The following is a 19,304-nucleotide window of genomic DNA, read 5'->3' on the forward strand; positions in this document are numbered from 1 at the left end:
TACAGCCAATACATTAACCATATACAGCTGGGCATATACCAAAGACTGCACCTATTCCTGCCCTTTTACTGATACTCTTATAATCCCATCTCCATTCCTTCCTAGCGGTATCACCTCCCCTTCCATTGCTGGTCCTATCAGGGGCGGGCTAGGAATAGAGATAAGAGGGAAATTGCCATCCAGGCTGGCTGGGTCGTTGCTCCCAGGCCCAGAGCAGCAGCAATGTGTGAAATGAAAATAAAAACTTTCATATCTAGCCTCTTCAGAAGCAACAGAGTCCCATCAAGCCTGCTCAGCTTCTATGTAGACGGAGTGCAGCACTTGCGTCGATTTCAGAAGTGCTGCAAATGTGCCTGGGGGGCTTCCACACATGGGCTTCCACAATGAGTAAGAGGGAGGAAAAGAACCTAATTAGATGGAGCATGTTTAGACCACTTAGAGGCAATGCATGTATTTGAATGTGTTTTTGAATGTCAGATTATGTGACCCTGAATAATAATGTTGGCACGACTGCGGCCCATACACCAATGGCCTATTGCGATTCTTTGTTGCAGAGAAAGGATCCATTTCTTATTAGAGTGTCTTCCATTTCATCTTGTAAGAATGCTTCCTAGATGTTACGATGAATTTCTTCATCACAAACTAGTTCAATAAAAAAAGGTTTTATAGCACCCTTGGATTTTACTATATGTTGGTTATAGCAACTGCTATTGGATTATTCTGTGTTGTTGACAGAGCGCATTTCACAAACAATTATAAAAGATGTACAGTTCAGATTATAAAAGATGTACAGTTCAGAGATTAATTAGTAGACCACAGAATGAGTGATCATTTTTGCTCGTCTTGTTCAGAACACTCTTATAGGAGCATCAAAAGACGCATGCAGATCAACAGATACAAATGTTTAGGTACACAGTTGCATGAACACACAAATATCCACATATACTTTACACAGTCACAAATACACATGACCACATGGCATCCCCCACTCTTTACTTCTGCTAAAAAATTTAAAAATGTCTTCTACACTAACTTCTACATTCACGTCAGACATTTACTTCTTAGCGTCACTTCCTCTTCACATTATCAACATGGAAATGCAAACTGTAAGGTTAGCTGTAAAGTTAGGGTCAAGGACGTGTAGAGTGAACTATAGAGGTGAGAAAAGAGTGATTACAGGGGGGGGTCTCCTGTAAATGTCAAAAGGAATGTTAGAAAAAGTAAGAGACAGAAGTAACTGTATGAAGAGTTAAATGTGACAAAGTGAATGTATGATCAAGTGAATGCAGAAGATGTAAAGCCATGCATGTGAACACATTATGGCAGTCACACAGACTAAAACATAAGATGACACACTAATAAACACACAGACTTCCACTCCCTCACCAGCTCCCAGATGGACTCCCTTTGCAGTTTCCTCTGCCTCCATGAACTGAAGTAAGCAGCCAACCTTCCAAAAGGTGCACTTTGGGAGCAAAAGGAAAGCAAAGTTCCCATGGCATCTTTAGCTGCGTGTTGTACAAATGCATCCCCAATTTACCAACTACCAGCAAGACCCAGACCAGAGCTCCTTGCTGTGTCTGGCAGAGGCTGATTGGCAAATCATGGTAGCATACCGTCTACATGTTAGCCAAGTCAATGGAAGGTGATGAGGGGAAGGGAATGGGCTCTATGTGATGGGCAATCCAAAGGGCGGGGGCGGGAGGGCGCAAGTAACTGACAACTGTGCAATATGGGCTAAGGAAAGGGGAAGAGTTGAGGGAAGCGTAGGAGTTAAAGGTTACAAAATGCCACAAAAGTGGGATGGAGGTCAAAGTTAATTGTAAGGGAATGGGAAGGGGGGGGGTCAAGGGCATCGAGGATGTGGTGCAAAGGGAAGGACACCAGAGGGTGATGTCAAGAACAATAGGGTAAATGAGACAGGTAACAATCTGGGAGGGTAGCACAACAGATTGAGTTAAACTGCTGAGATGTGCACCTAAACAGCATGCCACTGCACCAGATTGTGGGGCTGGCTCGACCCCTTTCTTTTTTCTAACAAATTTGTGCTCGAGTGAAAGTGTAAAGTGGTTTGGTGGAAATTGCTGCTGCTGGCTACGTGCTCCCTGCATCTGAGCCCCTCTTACTTCTACCAGCTGAACCTCATAAAAGCCTGTCTCCCGCTCGTGTGAAAGTGTAAGGTGGTTTGAAGCAGTGAGCATTGGCATTCACTCGTTTACTTAAAACGGCACACTAGTCTGACATTAAAGTGGCGGTTTCACATTGAAAGCTAGTAATCCCGCTGCAAGTATCCTTTTATTAGTTAATCACCTTGGTCATTAGGACGACCAGATTAAAGTTTAAAAAAAGCTAATAACCCATGCTTGCATGTGAAAGACCAAAAAGAAGGGCGCTAGCGCTGGCCGCATTGCAGAAACTGTAGAGCCCACGCTGTGTACGCAGAGTAAGCCTGAAAGCAAGAAAACGGCTAATGATGGAACGAAAAAAACATCCTGCTATACAGCGATTAAATGACCCAGTACTCCGTTGACTGAGGAAAACCTCATTGATACAGCACCAACGAACATACATGATACAGCACATTCAGTATTGACATTTCGTTACTCGATTTGTGCTTCTCACTTTAGTCTGTTATGGTGCATGGTACCTCCTATGAATGATTTCATGACCTCTACACCGAGTGCTATACAAAATGAGGATTTAATTTCCCTTCTGGAAGAGACTACTGTGTCTAGATTAAGTGCATCACCAGTACGGTTTCCTGAGACTGGAGAGGATTTGGGTGCGAGTGTCGACACAACTCATCTCATGATATGCCGTGGGGCAATCTGCACGATGCAATTTGCACTAAAAATCCTTTTGAAACTTGGTGGCCTCTTAAACAAATAAATGGCGTTGTTTGGGGCCACTTTAACTAGGATTGATGCTAAATGGCACCAACAAGGTGCTGTAGGTGAAGACAAAAATAAACCAGTCCAGTTGAGCGGGTGACACCTAAAAATACCAAAATTGGCAACTTGACAGCAATACAAATAGTGCCTCAAAATGACATTATTGATGATAACAAACCTGACTAGTTCTTGACTCGTAAACAGAGGCGCCATCTGAAAGTTTTGCAAAACCAAACAGGAAAATTCTTATGACGTTAACAACAAATCCAGTGCTCCGTCAGGTGGGGGGGTCGCAGAGCCAGAAAAAAGAGGAATAGTCAAAGAAGGAGGGAAGAGCAAAACAAGGCAGCTCTATCATGGGATGGCTGGTACAGGATCATTTGCCCGCTAATCTTTCCAACAAAAAGGCAATGGAAGCCTCTGAGACCAACTTCAGAGTCTGAGGTCTCGACTGACTCAGTGATTGAGAGATGCTCTACACCTGAATCACAAATCAAGCAGTGCGAACGACGGCATATCAGGAGTTCGAAGGCTAAGGTGGTGCAAAAAAACGAAAGCATCCTTGTACCTTCAACAGAACCCCTAATTCTAGCACTGACGAGTGTATATTCGATACAACTTGGGAATGTGATCAACAAGGACGGTCCTTTTAAACTAACTACAGCAAATTCTATTCCTTAGAGTACTCGACAAAGGATTGTGAATTTGTTGAAATCATAAAAAGAAAAATGCAACAACATGCTCCTCGTATGTGCATTATATCTCCAAAGAGGTGGAGGATTTGCTCAGAGACCACAGTACCCACTTCTTAAAATTTGGCTTCTTAAAGACGTGGAGCAGAAGCCCAGGACTCAAATCAAGCCTAATAAAACCCAGTTTGGTCCTCAGTAGGCCAAAACATGGGGGCCGACTGTTGTGGAAAGATAGAGGCCATGAATGATATCCAGATTTGGAAGTGACTTTCATTGAACTCCAAATTATTACAGGAACAAACAGGGCTGGACAATGATAGTCTAGGTTTCTGACCGAGTGTTACCTTATAATGCTTAACGGATGCACTTTGGGGGGGGGATTTACCTGGTGGCTTTAGCTGGTTCTCTGGATCCAAGAGAGCTAATATTGATTATGTTTATTGCTCACATGAATTGATTCATGTTGTAAGAGGTTTGACTCTTTGCTCTAATATTAATAGTGATCACAGGGCAATCATGCCCTCTTTGGATCTGAACCAAGACAGTGGTTGCATGAAGTTATTTGGAGGGGTACAGGTAAATAATTCGAAAAACAGAATTATTTGGTCAGAAGAGAATTTGTGTCATATATGGGGAAAATTGGTCCCTTAGAATTAAGTGAGCTAAACTGTAAAAACCCTGAAGAGATTGAAACATGGATAGTACAATTAACTTCTAGATTTGCTAGTGCCAATTCTCCCGTGGCATTACAAACTAAACGTCCAACATGCCAAAAGTTTCGATATTGGTATCAGGGAAGTTAAATGCTCCTTGCGATTGAAGATCAGGGCCCTTCGAAGCACCTTAATGAGACGAGAAAAAACAAATATACAAATTGGCTAAAACGACACCAATTTTCTCAGAAAAACGCACAATGGCAAAACACTTTAAAAATCCTGGCGGGTGGATGGGGGGACATCAATAAGATCTGGGAAGCTCTAGGGGCATATAATGTTAACGGGGGGGGGGGGGGGGAGAAGAGTCTCTTAACCCAGTCTCCGTTAACGATCAGACTGTGTACATTAATAAGACCTTTAAATGTAAGACTGCACAAGTTAACACTCATAATGAACTATATGCCTTTTGAGCTAAAGATACGATTAGGGTGATCTGATGAACTATATAACAAAATTTAAACATTTGATACGGTAGACCAGTAAGGTTATGGGGAAGCTAAACTCATTGGGTGTTCTGGGGTGGTTTTATTTGCCATCCGTCAATTACATGAGCATATCCTGGCGTCAGTGCAGTTGGACGGGAGTGTCGCCAGCATGCCACCTATCCCCACTGTGTGTGGAGTTAAGCAAGGCTGTGCGCTGGCCCCACTTCTGTGCAGCCTTTATTTATCCAATTTTCCTGGGTGTCTGGGATTCAGAGACACCCCCCCCACCACTCCCCCCCCCCCCACCACTCCGCCCCCCCCCCCCCCCAAGGATTGGGAACACCTAGGTCGACTGGCTGTCCTAAACAGATATTATATTATTTTACCATACCTTTGTAGGCCTGCGAAGGACGGCCATCGCCTTGGAGTCTTACTTAGAAAAGAAGAACTTGATCATGAATTATAACAAGATTACATTTATGAGGAATTAAGTGTGCATCAATCCCTGCCCTGAGATGAGAGGGACGGATTGAACAAGTTCCTATTTACAAATACATCGGGCGTGAAAAGGACATGGGCAAAAATGAGGCAATGAAGGTGGGAAAAAAACCACAAAGCAATTATTCAAACCCAACGCATAAAAAAAACATGCACTGACACTGCGGGGTACAGTTAAGCTGGGATATTGAAACTCTACAGAGCTTTTGCCCAGCATTATTGTATGGCTTAGAGGCTATATATATATATATAAGATCTGCAGTGGGTCAAACTTGAAGGTACATTCTGGCGCTCACTCTTGGGTTTGCCCCGGTCAGTTCTGATTGAGCGTATAAGCCTGGAACTTGGGCCAAGAGGATTGCTACTATTAAAGGCATAGAAAACCCCTCAATGTCCTTTACTTGCCCTGTTGGGCCAGGAAATGAATAGAGATCTTGGGAATAACAGTTTGGATGCTGTTACGCTCACCTGGTCTCTGCGGAGGCGTTGGGGCACGGTTGCAGCCCTCGCTGAACTTGAATCACCCCCTTCAGGCCTCTCCCTCAGTAGAAAAGCTGTGAGAGATGGTACATGGTGATACTGCTCCTGTGAATTACGAAAGATAAGCTCTCCATCCTGCTACTTCTGGCAGGGGCGCGTCGAATGGGATCTAGTTCCTTCACTGATCCCTGATAAGGATTAGTCCAGTCCAGCTGCAACTATGCTTCTCCCTATGATTGTTAAGTCTTTCTTGTGATGCTGTTCATTCTCTTTAATGTCTTTGTATGTTGCTCCCATTTATGCCAGCAATAATGGCTCTCTTCTGTTTTCTTCCCTTAGATGGAAATGCAGCCTCAATGCAGCTGTGAGACGCGGCCAGATGGAAGATGGATGCTACCGCAATGTTTGACAGCAGGTAAGTGATGGTTTAAAGGAATGGTTCGGTCAAAATTTTTTATTGCCCCTACGGGTCGGCCATGTGTTTTTAAGCCCAAGTCGCTCGATTTTAGAAAAATTTCCTATGGACCTTACCCGAGTTTTTCGTCCATTAAACGCACGCAAAAACAGGCACCAGGGAGCTGCCATTTTGTGATAATCCTATCCTTTCCCCCCCATCGCCCTGGCTGACCTGCTTTTGCGGCACTAAATCATATCCCCCGCCCATGAGCCTGTCATCAGCAGACGCGTACTGCCCATTTCACAACGCCAAAGCACATCTCATGTCAACATTCGCTGCGCTTCAGCTAATGACGTGTCGCAATGGAAATGGCAGGACGCCTCTTTCCTCAATAAGTATAAACAGACCGTTTCACAACACACAGCAGCAGATTTTCAATTCCATTCCTCTCTCTGTGTTACTTTGAGTATTCTGTGACTCGTTTCTGTGCTCTGGTCAGCTACCTTCGTTGCTTGTAGCCCGTGTGGACAGATACCAGTACCACCGCTATCAATTATTTTAGTTTGTGCAACACACAATGGATACAATACCCTACATGTACGAGCCCGAGTATACCGAGGAGGAACTACTGGAAAGGGAAACACGCGAAAACGATGGGGCTTCGGTCAGCAGTTGGCAGGACGAATCAACGGATGAAGACACTGGACCTAGTCGTATGAACAGTGTTTCCACCTGGTGCACATGCAATCGGTGCGAGCTAATGCCGACCGAGGAGGAGAACTGCTGCTGCTGTGAAAACTCGGGATGCGTGGCCTACATTTCGGAAGGCGAGCCACGACCGCAATGCATCACTGAGCTGCCAGACTTCAGGGGAGCCTGCCTCACACGGTCCGTGTTGAGGATAATGATGGTGCTTATGCACGGACTTCGCGCAACTGTTCGTCCTCGTAATCCGAGTAACGAGTAAGTATACTCTGCTTGTGATGCCACTACTATTTCATGGTCTTCTACTATATCCAAAATTACATATACATATCATTGTAAGGCATGAAAGTCGTTCAATAGTGTGCAGTGTCTAGATAGCATTTGTCCGAGCAGAATGCCATTAGTTACAAGAATGGTCATTGACAACAAACGTTTATTAAAATTATCTTGGTCATTTAAAAACAGTTTCATTCCTTTTCACAGGTGGTCCAGGCTGGTGGCCTATCGTTCCTTTACATGGTGGCTTCACAGGAGGCTTGGACACCGCGTTAGAAGAGTGATACCCGCCTGTGCCGTTCGTGCCATAAGAGAAACATTCCCGAGTGACAGCGGTCAGTACAGGGGATTTTCTCTCGCTATGCTGCAACCTGAACTGTACAATGTGTAAACTTTTGTATTTTTGTGTCATCAAAATAAGCTACAAAATAAAACCACATATTTTAACAACGGTTGTTTCGAGTTTTTAAATCAATCAAGAGTGTCTCCATTCAAGGATGGACGTCAGACACCTGTGCTCGGAATGGGTTAAGTTCAGGTCGCTGTGAAGCGGGGTGGTCACTATCTAAGCTAACCAAATATATTATCAATAATGCATGCACCAAATAACACTTGTTCAAAGTCTTTCAGTCGGTTATGTCTCTATAAAAGTCACACATATATCAATACTATCAATGAACATTGGATTATACAGGCCTTAGGTCTAGGGTCTTGACCACTATAATACAGTGTTTGAAGTGTGGGTCTGTGCTCACAAGAATCTCCGATATGTGGCATTTGTTATTGCTAGGCAACGATATACTGCAGTAGGGGTCTAATGTTAGTTGGGGATCTGCTAGGTGGCCATCATGGCGTGGTCAGTGGTCTGGCACATGAAGAGAATACCTTGCAGGGACACGGTCAGAATGGCAGTTACTTTCCACTGGCGAGGGTGCGTGGGCAAGGACACGTTTGTGGAGATGAACGAGCCATGTGCATGGTTCAAGCCGGTTCACATGCAGGACCGTGATCTCAGAGAGTGATGTGTTACATTTATTAGCTGTTGCAAATACCTCTGGATTTTTCCAGTTATAGTGGGAACGAGGCTGTGGGCCATGTGCTCTGCGCGCTGTACTATCGCAGTGAGGCCTGGTCACCAAAATGGAGTGGAAAGGGGGGTACAAAAATGGATGCCCCGTGTCCTTCAACATTACATAAGGGCAAGGGACGGGCGCAAACGGCCAAGGTGCCAAACAGCATGTACACTTCAAAAGGTATCCCATGCCCAGGGGCCATCGCTCACATGGCCGCCTCAGACCCCGTGTCTCCAGGCAGGCCTCCCCTGAGGCAGGCCGCCCCCCTGCAATCCACATAAGTGTGTCTCCATTCAGCAGTCTTCCTGTGCCTTATCTGCACGCCCCAGGCCCATCCATCCCACCCCCTCTATCAAAGGCGGTTCGCACCCGGGAATGAGCGCTGGCATGGGGGGCTGTGACAGGCACAAACGGCCAAGGTGCCAAACAGCATGTACACTTCAAAAGGTATCCCACGCCCAGGGGCCATCGCTCACATGGCCTCCTCAGACCCCCGTGTCTCCAGGTAGGCCTCCCCTGAGGCAGGCCGCCCCCCTGCAATACCACGACATACACACGTCATTCATTCACAAACACACCCCTGTTTCTAATACTTTATAAACCACGATATGTCTCATGAGAACATCTTTGTGCTTTGCAAGTCAACTCCTGAACCTTCTACCTGAGCAGCACTGAGATCTATGCTAATCTGCTCGTCGCCGTGATATCTGTGACCGCTTCGAGCAAACTCGTCAGTGTGCTACCTGTGGCCATCTACCTGTTCTCCTGCAACATACTGCTCGGCCTGCTGAATCCAACTGTTTATTGGTCAAGGTAAGGCCATGTATCCTAGTCATATTTCGGTCATTTTTACATTCCAATCTATTTGCTATTACAGTACCCAATAGAGCTATGGTCATTGGTCTCATTGCTATTGACTTGAGTTTCAATTGTTATGCTATCAATAGAACTATTTATTTTCATCTGTGTCAATTGTCATCGAATTGCATCCTTCGGGGGTCCAGTCTATGATGTAAGCATGGTTCCTTTTCGTGCAAGACAAAACAGAAATTTCTGTAACCTATGCAAATACTAAGCCACACATGATGAACTGGTATAGTTCCGGCGACCAAAACAAACCCTGCATTGAGCATGGTATGGTTCATTTACTTTTTTATGACATTTTTATTCATCAAGGTTTTATAATAATCCTGATATTTAATTTTCAGAATTTTCAACAATGCCTGCCTGTTCGATTAGCGGTTGCCCTTCGAAGACCCATGCTAAATCTGAAGGCACTACAATGTATGTATTCCCGAAAACTGTTGATCGAATAAGAGAATGGGTCAGACATTGCGGATATCCACTGGATGAGCTGGAAAGTAGAGTCCAACAAGTCTTTGAAGACAAGAGGGGTGATCGATACCGCATCTGCAGCCGGCATTTTCCCTCGAACATGTACACCACATCTTGGGTAACAAAGAAGAACAAACGGCGATCAACACGAAAATTGCTCGCAAACGCTATTCCCACTCTATTCATCCACAATCCGCCACTGGTGAGTCAAGTGTCAGTTTTTAGCTTTAGGCCTTGCAGTAGAGTAGGTAGCCGAAAGGATTCATTGATATTTTAGTTGTTGTTTAGAATTTGTAATACTTTCAACATTGATATAAGTGTATAGCTTTTTGAATAATGACATTTATCAGTATATTATTTTTAGATTTCATAACCCATAAAACGAAATCTATATATGGGCACAGGGAACTGTGCTATATTGCGCATTACTCAAGTATTCTGTCTCCTTGCATGGCAATTTTAAATATTGGCATTTCATTATCAAACAATAATTTACCTTTACAACTTCTTGAATATCCCTTGAATCTGAAGCAAGCACATTCTACTTCCGGCAGGTGCTCGCAGTTATCAACCACTTCTAGCGCGTATCAGGTAATCATACTTGGCTATTCCGCTACAGACTTGTTTTACGCATGTCAAGTAATAGTTTGTATGTATCGTGTGATTATTTCACCAATTGTTTGGTTAGTGCTTTCCAATTGATATACACCTTAGTTGTCGTCCCCTGGTGTTTGTTTTCAGTTATAATTAGTGTTATCCATACTAATTACTGTCTTTCAGGGAGATGCTGAAGCGTCCACCACGTTGACAACAGCCCTAGATGTTCTTGGGCAGCCCGAGGTATGGATACTGACAGCTCAACTGACCGTGATCATCAGGACTGGAACACTTGTTTGATTGTTCTACACCATGTTTCATTTGTGGTTAGCCGTTGATATGTACCTGTGCGGTCGACCCCAAGCGTGTGTTGTGTTTTCAATATTGTAATCCTTACTAATGCAAATACTATGTTTCAGGCAGTTGTTGAATCGTCAACCCACGCGCTTGATGCAGAGCCTGACATTCAAGTAATAACGGTGGAAGCGGGACCATGCGGATACGAATCGGCGCAACAGCTTTCGGAAGTGCGCACCACATTGACAACAGCCCTAGATATTCTTCAGCAGCATGAGGTATGGATACTGACCGCTCCATCGAGCGTGATCATATAACGTGATTCCATTTGCTATACTTTCTTCCCTATTAACGCAAGTACTGTGTTTCAGGGAGATGATGGAGCTTCCACTACAATCACAAGATCACATTTAGATGATGCAGATGTAAAGAAATCAGAGAAATAAGTTGATTAAATCTGATCATTTTTAAATATTCCTTGATTCTTTTAGATAATGCAACATTTGTGGTTCTCTTTATATGTACCTGTGCCGTCGACCCCAAGTGTGTGTTATGTTTACGATATTGAAAACCATACTAACGCAAGTACTGTGTTTCAGGGAGTTGCCGATGCCTCCTCTTCAATACAATCATTCGTGGCAGTCCATGTAGAGCCAGAGGTATGGATACTGACAGCTCCATCGAACTAGGTCATCAGAGCTTGAATACTTGTCGTTTGATTGTTCCACACAATGTTTAAATCGTATTTGGCTATTGAGATGTCCATGTGTGCTCGTCCTCACGTGCGTTTTACGCTAACAATATTTTGATACACAGTAATGAAAATACTATGTTTCAGGGAGTCGAGGAGCCTCATTCTGTGCTGTCTATGCGGATACAGAAAATATAGTCGTTGCAGCGCAAGAGGAAGGGGAGACATGCGGATACGTATCAGAGCAACAGCGTGCAGACGTTGAAGGTCGAGTCAAAAAAGTAAAGAAAAGAAACCAAAATCAGGTTAGTTACAAACAGTTCAGAACTTTAGAATTTTTTTTGTGCTGGGGACTATTTTATGTTTTTTTCCAGTCAATTGTACTATACTATCTTGTGTTTAAACTGAACATCCCTTTTCCAATCTGTCCTCTAGTTACCCGTGGGTCTACGAACTATACATACACAGACAGTGAAGAGAATGAGAGATGTTGCTTGCCAGACCATTTACACTATGGAGGAACTATTAATTCAGACGCGGCGTGTTGAGACTCGGGATGCTCATGTCCAATGGCCAGAACATGAAATGAATGTGTCCGGAGAATCCAGCAAAGTTTTATTGGACCATTGCTACAGTACGACCGCACCGCCGCAACAACATCATACTGGAAGTATTGAAGATAGCTCTGAAGTAGTCGCAGATCAATTCACACAATCAACACCCGCCAAAAAATTGCCACCAAAAAAGCTGTCGACATTGTTGTGTTCTCCCATCAATGCTGAAGTAACATGTTGAAATGACAGAATGAACCAGCAGCAGCATTCACCGACGCATCAGAACTTGATAGCAGCGATATTTCTTTCAAATGTGGTGATATGTCCTCAACGTCACAGGCCGAATCAACTATGACGCAGGATGACAGTCTAATGAAAGAGGGCAAATACATAGCATTCGAAAGTTGTTTGAAGGCTATTATAAGTATGCTGAAATGTGGGCATTCCGTCAGAGGGAAAGTATGTAGGAAGCCATTGATTCATGTGACTCGTCAAAAACAAGGCAGTAACGTCACAATACATGCCGCCTGTAGATTACATCATACGTTCTCATGTTCTGCACAACCGATGCTGGGGAAACTGCCAGCAGGCAATCTACTGTGTGCAGCTGCATCACTTTTTAGTGGCTCCAGTTTTAGAAAGTTAGAGTCTTTCTTTCAGTTTGTGGGACTCCATTTCATTTCAAAAACACAGTACTACAAATACCAACATGATTATCTGTTTCCGGCCATTAGTGATGCTTGGAAAATTGAACAATTGTCTCTAGCAAGTACATTTGAAGGCAAACGATTCAGGCTAGCTGGCGATGGACATTGCGACAGCCCTGGATTTTCTGCCAAGTACTGCACCTACCACTTTCAGGACATGGATAGTAAGAAAATTGTGAGTTTGGTGGTCGTGCAGGTAACACAATGTACATCCTCAGTGGCCATGGAGAAACTAGGATTTATAAAATCAGTGGAATATCTACAATCGAGGGGAATGCACATAGACCTCATAGCCACGGACAGACACGTTTCAATTGCCAAGACAAAGAGAGCAGTTCCCACATATTAATCAATTTGACGTATGGCATCTTGCTAAATCAATCAATAAGAAAATCTCAGCTGCAGGGAAAAAAAAAGGTTTGGAAAGTATTTCAGAGTGGTCCCAGTCTATCAGCAACCATCTTTGGTGGAGCTCCAAAACTTGTAAAGGGTCAGTGGAAATACTACTTGAAAAATGGTGGTCACTGATGCACCACTGTACCAACGTGCACCGCTGGTCAGAAAACCTACATTTCCACCAATGTGAACATGGCCATTTATCCCCAGTGGAGGCACGGAAGAAGTGGTTGAATCCATCTTCACCGACACACAAAGCCACTGAGAAGATTGTTTTCGATAAAACTATCAAGAGATTTGAGGGGACTGACAGAATTCTGTCACACAGGAGGTTTGGAGGTGTTCCACAATATGTGCCTAAAGTACAAGCCAAAGCGCTTGCATTTCAGCATACAGGGCATGAGACATAGGACTCTACTTGCCGTCTTGGCCCATAACGAGAATCTCGGCCGTGAACAATCTAGGATTAAGGGTAATGTAAGGATGCCTCACTACACTAAGGCCTTTTCAAAAGAAGTAAGCAATGGGTGATCAAACCAGTCTATGAGGAAATGGAGTTCGACTTTGTCAAAAGCCTTATTGTTGCTGTATTAGAGAAGCACAGATATGGAATTTTTAACGTTTCTGTGCAGAGCACTGATCCATTGCCACCCAACATTGCCACTGTGCCATGTCCACCCAAAGGAGAGCTGGTCGTGAAGTACAAATCCCGGTTTAAATAATTGTAATACGATTGTCTTTTTGTAAATACATTTTATTGTACAGTGTGCATACAAAGTACGCTAACCCTAACCCCTACCTTCACCATCCTTGGTGCCGAACTACCTAGGTGTCATCTTTGAATTCTCTCTCTATTCACCTCATATTGCTGACCTTGTCTATTTGTGTATCTATATATTTTTGTTGATGTAACTAATTTTCGCAATCTCTTATAAATGCTGGCCACTGTTAACCGAGGAGAGGCTTGCGTATTGCAAATAATAAAACAAACAATCAATAAATCTCACTTTCAAATCAACTGCTCGGGTACTTCATACTTTCACCTGACCTTCCCCAAAAAATTAAAAGTCTCAATAGTTATGGTTCTTTGGGGCTTCAAAGCTCGCAGACAACGAGGACAAAATTGGGGCCTTAGAACGCGCCAAGCGAGCCGTTGCAGATGAGAGAGAAGCCAGTTCGCATTTGCACATTGAGGCGCACTACATAGATGGATTCGAAACTTCAAGTTCTCACAGATGGCTTTACTACGGGATGTTGCAAAGAAAGAATGTATGCTAATTTCTAGTGAAGGTCAGCGGCTTTGATTTTCAGCTCGTGCCCTGAAGAGGCCCACAACTCGCACTGGCAGTATAAGGTTCTATTGTTTTTTGACCTTGAGAGACAGGGACCATGCTGAAAGAACTTCATTTGAAAGGGGGTTTGGGGGGTGCAATAACGTTTGAGACGATAAGCAGAACATTTTTAAACTAGACCGAGTTTCATGTTAGTTCAGTATATGAAAAATCGTTGTCAAGAAGACAGTGGGATTTACGGACTGCATTACGCAGACACAATGGAAATTGCAGATATAATGTAAGTAACTCTTTAGACGCTTTTATACCGGAATGAAGAATTAATGAATGGATGCATGAATAAATGAATGAATGAAGAGCTTTGAAAAGGTTTGTGGGATCGTCCTTGTAGCGGGCACATGGGCATGCAGGTCCACATTCCACACGCATGTAGACAAAAAGTCGTTTCTCATTGTGTACCAACCTCGATTTATTTAGTTAGTTTTCGCATTGATTTTAGAGCCGAACATACTCCATTGCACTATACTTGAAAGCAAATAGTTTCAGCTCGGCCGTAATAAATAAAATGAATAATATTAATAAAGATCGGCTGGCGAGACGATTTATACATTTTATGTTTTCAAAATAGGTACATACTCCCGTTTTGCCCATGCCACCAGTTTCAGACACCGGCAGATGGTTTTTTTAACCGCCAGCTGCAGCTTAATGTAAACAACTGCACAATCCTGATGATCTTATGGGACGATCGCCAAGGGCCCATATGCCCTTACGCGGTACTAGCGGCTAGAAGCAACATATCAACCTTTACGCTGACCTAGTGCCTACTTGATGGAACAGCCTTGCGGTTCAACGTGCGACAAAAGTGCCTCTTTGAACGAAAACCAACACCCTGTGTACCATAAAGGAACAGCGTGTGACTCAATAACATTTTAAGGATTTGCGGATAGAGATAAAAGAAAATAAATGACTTTCGGAGTTCATATGTCAATTGCTGAATATGCTATAAACATTTAATGTCAAATAAATGTACTTTACCAAATTTACCGTGTTGCTGTTTGATTTTAAAGTACAGTTTCATATTCCGAATAGTGGCGCTCTGTGTTGGTTTCCGGGTTCTGTGTGAAGTCGCGTAGAAGACGACTGGGCGCGTTTGCCTACGCAGCACAGTAACGTCACGGAGAGAGGCGGGGAATATGAATGTTTTGATAATGTCAGGCTAATGGGCGGGGGATATGATTTAGTGCCGCAAAAGCAGGTCAGCCAGGGCGATGGGGGAAATGATAGGATTATCACAAAATGGTAGCTCCCTGGTGCCTGTTTTCGCGTGCGTTTAATGGACGAAAACTCGGCTAAGGTCCATAGGAAATCTTTCTAAAATCGAGCGACTTAGGCTTAAAAACACATGGCCGACCCGTAGGGGCAATAAAGATTTTTGACCGAACCATTCCTTTAAGGAAAAGCGCGAAGTATGGCGAAGCGCAACCTTAAACTGACTGTTTTTTCGATGTCTAACCTTGTCTTCTGTTTTTCCTTGCAGGCGCTGCTGTGGACGATGGAGCGTGTCGTGCTGCGGTGCCAAGATGAAGATTTCGGCGTTCCGGAAAGTGTAAAGATGGATACTTGGTTCGCCGAAGAGATGTACAGGTAAGAACAGCTTCCTCCAGTTGGTAAGTTAGCTGGCAGGAAGCAGGATTTCCAGGAAGCAGGATCTTCAAAGGCAAGTCTGACCTCAGGCGACGGTGAGCGTTACGCTGCTTGCAAGTGCAGAATAACGCGAAGCGTCTGTCTTGAGGATCGGGGCAGCTTATATAGCTGAGATAGTGGGCACACCCATTAGGGCCGGCTTACCAGCCACACCCTGCCACTCCTAGAGAGTGAGCACGTGCAAAGGCAATCCATTAGCAGCCACACCCAAGAATACACGAGGGGCTGCTTAATGGATGGAATGTTCAAGGTGAATGCATCTGAAGTGCTATGTCCATAATAAAAGCTTTTTGGTGTTAAAAGGATGTTCTTGTTTACTTTTGTTCATGAGCCTGGCGGCACCAGGACAGTGTCCACCCAGGTCTCCTGTGCATGCGACCCCTGCATGCCTGTGCCCCTGACATGATGACCATGACAGATGCCTAGTGATTTCTCAAACAATTTCGATGCGTGGGTAAAATCGTCTGGCATTTTTTGAAAACATGAATTGGCTACCTGATCAACATTGGACTTCTGGAAATTGAAGGAAGAACTTACCAAGAAAGCAAAAGACCTGGTACTGGATTGAAAATTATAAACATCTAGAAAGTTTAAGTCGATATCATAAAGACTATCAGTTGAACTATAAATACATGTCCCCTCAACAATATTTTATTAAATGTCCAGATGTCCAAGTAAGACTTTTCTGCTTATTGTAGAGGTTGGATCAACTCAGTTCTTACAGTAATCGGCCCACAGCTGGGAGTGCCGAAAGAGAAGCAAAATTGCTGCATCTGCAAAGGGACAGGCACACATTAAACTAGCCCCCCATGTACAGACTCTAATCAACTGGCTCAAATGTATGAGAAATATCTGGGCCTTTTCGTTGCTCAAATGTCCAGTTTAAGTGGAGACGCTTTGTGGATTTATTGTATTAATTCATGTAGTACAGGTTTAATGATTGCCTTGTACAATGTCTGGAAGATTGTCAACAGCATTTTGGGGAGGGGATCAATGGGCTGATAGGTGTAACAGGTTGTCTCAATTGTTTTAATTCAGGTTGAGTCATCTGTATTAATTACAAAATTGATTTACTGACTTCTGGATTGATATATGTAGGGACAAGTCATTACGTTTTTAGCTTTTGTCTTTTTATCATTCATTTTAGTTTGTCTATATGCTTTATATGAAATTATATGTATATATGAAATAGTTCTTATAAACTAATTTACACATTAAACTAGATGAAATAAAAATGTGTGTTTTTTAACTTAAAGTTGCTTTTTCAACATAGGTTTCTATTGAGATTTCTCTTCTATTTGATTAGGTTGCTTTATAATGTTACTTGGGGTTTTGTAAGAGATTTATGGAATATTGTGAACGTTCGGTTTAATGATCAATGTTCTAGTTTAGCCCTTGGATAAAAACTTTACAGAAATTGGTTCTCAAACTGAAGATTGAAGAAGAGAAGATTAACTCTCCTCCCTCTAAATTGTAAACTGTGAAACCAGGAAACGAGGCCTCACAAATCCCACCTTACATACTTCACACATTATGTGGTTGTGAGAAACTGAACTGCACTGTGCCTTGGTTTCCTAAGCCATCACAATAAGGATGGACCAGCAACGATCTTGTTCTGTAGGGAAATTGTTACTTACATGGGTTTATTATCTATAGTTTTACTTCAGAAATAATTATAATAGTGACCATTTATATAATATGTACTGGTGGGGAGGCAGGATGCAAAATGAGGCTTATGTTTTGGGGGATATCATTATTAGGCTGTTTGAGTGTGAACCTAGCTTTGAGGAGCAACCAAGTGGGGGTGAGTAGAATGGGTGCCAGGTATGGGTATTATGTTGTGGGTTGGCAAGAATGGAGGTCAGATGCAAGTCTTTCCATGCCAACTCTTGTTTGGCTCATCGAGTGAAGTCTGATCATCTGGGTCAACTCTGGCTCTGCTCTACCAATGAATATTCTAGCGCTCCATCCTTTTTGTATTGTTTTAAAACTAAATATGGATGGGAGAAGGTGTAGTGCGAGTAAAATTGCAAAGTGAGACATCAGAAAACCTGTGCTCAAATCCCAAATTTCCTATGTCACGAAATGATAGTATGCTGGCGAAATCATTTTACATTCGGTATATGGGGGACGTTTCCTGGTGCCCACGTTTTTAAGAAACATCAAAAATAACTGAAAGAGGTCATCATTAACACTTTTTTTAGCCATAGAAGCAACACAATTAAAAGGCCCAAGAGAAAATCCATTGACCGACAGCTGATAACTAATTAAAACACAGATAACATGGAGCACAAGAATGCAGACCCCACATAGACTAAAATCTAAAAACCATTAAGTGCTAATATCAAAGTTCCCAATAGCCCATCCATTTTACATAACCATAGTACAATCAATTGGAAGCAACGTTAATTAAAAAATGCAGACTGATATAACCAAGCCTTCCATAAAAACTTCAAAATGGATTCTAGACCAACCAAATCCAATATTGTTTTTACAAAGAGCAGAGCATTAATAGTGCCCCGAATGTTAGACCAGTTTAACAGAGGACCAAGATACTACCTTCTAGAAAACCTTTGCTCAAAACCCCAAATTTCACATTACACCAAATTAGATTATCCTAGTGAAATAATTCTGCAACACTTGGCACGTAGGGCAAGTTCCCTGGGGCCCAGGTCTCAGGTCTCAGGTCTCAAAGAAACCACAAAAATAACTGAAAGATGTGTTACATAAAAAAAGAAAGTAATTAATTTAAGTTACATATATTGCAAGGCGACAGTTGTCAACCCCAACGTGCATTGGCTTTCCCCAGAATAGCATTGCTAACATTTGACTCACTGGGTGAATCTGAATGACCTTTGCCCAGATAAATGGCTGGCACGGATCTTCCCTTTCCCCCCCAAACTGGACATTTCGAGTAAAAACCACTGAAGTTGTAAACCAAAGGAAAAGAAGCTAAGTGGGCAGATTTGTACCAAATAAGAAATGTTGGGAACAAAAGTTTTTTTTAGGGTTGTTGAACACCATCAGTTTTAAATAAAAAAAAAATAAACAATTGGAAGAGTATGCTAATTTTGCCATTTTTAGCATCTACTAAACTGATCAACAACGATAACAAGTTGTGCACATCTCCCCTTCCCAGATATACAAACGACAGGCAAGTGTCTGCAGGCAGTGATCAATATATACTCAGTCTTATAAAACAGGTCGATTCTACTTCGCTCCCTAGGTTGTTGGTGGCCTAAACCTCAGAATTTTATACAAATGGACTTTACCCCAGAGGATCTGCTGTATCTATACTCCATTGGAAAGAAAGAGGCAAAGGTCCAAAAGACTTGAAAAATGACCAGTGAAAGGATATATTGCCCTTATCTGGAGAAACAATAGGCCGTTGAAATGTTTGGATGTCGTCCAAGGACAGGATCACAAAAGCAGAACAGGAGACCGTATATTTAGATAGTGTGTGAGGCTAGGGAGTGGTGGCGCATTCACAGATAGGGAAATGCTGCTGGATGAAATTTTTAACCCATCAAATAAGTCTTTGAGAACTGATCTGAATGTAGCCATGAAATAACGGTATC

The 19,304-nt window shown here is 42.9% G+C and overlaps 1 protein-coding gene across 3 annotated transcripts in view; it reads right to left on the reverse strand.

The window, feature by feature from the left end:
• IRAG2 (inositol 1,4,5-triphosphate receptor associated 2) overlaps positions 1-19,304 on the reverse strand; it is a 2,448,326-nt gene that overhangs the window by 1,983,040 nt on the left and 445,982 nt on the right. The window lies entirely within an intron of this gene.

This window comes from Ambystoma mexicanum, chromosome 12, assembly GCF_040938575.1.
Source record: "Ambystoma mexicanum isolate Mex_15411 chromosome 12, UKY_AmexF1_1, whole genome shotgun sequence".
Classification (NCBI taxonomy): domain Eukaryota; kingdom Metazoa; phylum Chordata; class Amphibia; order Caudata; family Ambystomatidae; genus Ambystoma; species Ambystoma mexicanum.